Source organism: Salmo trutta, unplaced genomic scaffold, assembly GCF_901001165.1.
Source record: "Salmo trutta unplaced genomic scaffold, fSalTru1.1, whole genome shotgun sequence".
Classification (NCBI taxonomy): Eukaryota; Metazoa; Chordata; class Actinopteri; order Salmoniformes; family Salmonidae; genus Salmo; species Salmo trutta.
The window spans coordinates 418,012-420,511 of NW_021822619.1; the positions used below are offsets into that span (position 1 = coordinate 418,012).

Genomic DNA, 2,500 nt, shown 5'->3' on the forward strand with positions numbered 1-2,500 from the left:
GTGATCTTAACTCAGGAAGTGATCTTGACTCAGAAAGTGATCTTAACTCAGAAAGTGATCTTAACTCAGGAAGTGATCTTAACTCAGAAAGTGATCTTAACTCGGGAAGTGATCTTGACTCGGGAAGTGATCTTGACTCGGGAAGTGATCTTGACTCAGGAAGTGATCTTGACTCAGGAAGTGACCTTGACTCGGGAAATGACCTTGACTCAGGAAGTGACCTTGACTCAGGAAGTGATCTTAACTCGGGAAGTGATCTTGACTCAGGAAGTGACCTTGACTCAGGAAGTGATCTTGACTCAGGAAGTGATCTTAACTCGGGAAGTGATCTTGACTCAGGAAAGGTTGGTGACCACTGGTCTAAACCACCAATGCCCCACTGAAATGTGCCACAATGCTTAAGAGTAAATACAGAAATACTTTATTCACAAACAGATTTACAATATCTTACAAATACAAAGGATAAAATATCTTTGGCTAGATCCTCTTAAATGTGTTATTTAGACAGAATGTGTAAAATGCTCCTCTGCCTCCACAACATAATCTAGAGTGGAGATTATTCTCTGTACAGCTACATTCCATATATATTTACAATGTTTATTTGGCTAACAAGTTCAAACTATTACTATGTAAAAACACACACACACACACACACACACACACACACAGACACAGACACACACACACACACACACACACACACACACTGTACATACAATCCTTTGAATACCTGCTTGTGTGAATAGAGCTCCACATCATCATCCGTGGTACAGAAGCATTTCTGTTACAATATGGCTCATTATTACATTATTACACAGACCTGTCAATTCATTACCCCACTCCCCCAACATGTTAGACTACAGGAACATTACCCCATTCCCCCAACATGTTAGACTACAGGAACATTACCCCATTCGCCCAACATGTTAGAATACAGGAACATTACCCCATTCCCCCAACATGTTAGACTACAGGAACATTACCCCATTCCCCCAACATGTTAGACTACATTACCCCATTCCCCCAACATGTTAGACTACATTACCCCATTCCCCCAACATGTTATAATACAGGAACATTACCCCATTCCCCCAACATGTTAGAATACAGGAACATTACCCCATTCCCCCAACATGTTAGACTACAGGAACATTACCCCATTCCCCAACATGTTAGACTACATTACCCCATTCCCCCAACATGTTATAATACAGGAACATTACCCCACATGTTAGAATACAGGAACATTACCCCATTCCCCCAACATGTTAGACTACATTACCCTATTCCCCCAACATGTTAGAATACAGGAACATTACCCCATTCCCCCAACATGTTAGAATACAGGAACATTACCCCATTCCCCCAACATGTTAGACTACATTACCCCACTCCCCCAACATGTTAGACTACAGGAACATTACCCCATTCCCCCAACATGTTAGAATACAGGAACATTACCCCATTCCCCCAACATGTTAGAATACAGGAACATTACCCCATTCCCCCAACATGTTAGAATACAGGAACATTACCCCATTCCCCCAACATGTTAGACTACAGGAACATTACCCCATTCCCCCAACATGTTAGACTACAGGAACATTACCCCATTCCCCCAACATGTTATAATACAGGAACATTCCCCCATTCCCCCAACATGTTAGACTACAGGAACATTACCCCATTCCCCCAACATGTTAGAATACAGGAACATTCTCCAACATGTTAGAATATAGGAACATTACCCCATTCCCCCAACATGTTAGACTACAGGAACATTCTCCAACATGTTAGAATACAGGAACATTACCCCATTCCCCCAACATGTTAGACTACAGGAACATTACCCCAGAACCATAGACTGTATACATATTAGACATGTACGTGGTGCTGCATCAACCCCACCCTCTGGTATGCATAGCTATCATCTCAGATAAAGTGCTATTGTCTTTGGTTATAATCTCTTCCATTGCCATGTCCTGTAATCTCAGTCTTTGGTTATAATCTCTTCCATTGTCATGTCCTGTAATCTCAGTCTTTGGTTATAATCTCTTCCATTGTCATGTCCTGTAATCTCAGTCTTTGGTTATAAACTCTTCCATTGTCATGTAATGTAATCTCAGTCTTTGGTTATAAACTCTTCCATTGTCATGTCCTGTAATCTCAGTCTTTGGTTATAAACTCTTCCATTGCCATGTCCTGTAATCTCAGTCTTTGGTTATAAACTCTTCCATTGCCATGTCCTGTAATCTCAGTCTTTGGTTATAATCTCTTCCATTGTCATGTAATGTAATCTCAGTCTTTGGTTATAATCTCTTCCATTGTCATGTCCTGTAATCTCAGTCTTTGGTTATAATCGCTTCCATTGTCATGTCCTGTAATCTCAGTCTTTGGTTATAATTTCTTCCATTGTCATGTCCTGTAATCTCAGTCTTTGGTTATAAACTCTTCCATTGCCATGTCCTGTAATCTCAGTCTTTGGTTATAAACTCTTCCA

General features: G+C 40.7%; 1 protein-coding gene across 2 annotated transcripts in view; it reads right to left on the bottom strand.

The window, feature by feature from the left end:
• Positions 1-398: 398 nt before the first annotated feature.
• Positions 399-2,500, bottom strand: part of LOC115183006 (TGF-beta receptor type-2) — a 4,400-nt gene continuing 2,298 nt past the window's right edge. For both annotated transcript variants that reach the window (XR_003873936.1, XM_029744372.1), the window contains exon 2: positions 399-2,500. This exon is cut by the window's right edge and continues 1,626 nt beyond it. The gene's annotated coding sequence lies outside the window, so the exon portion shown is untranslated.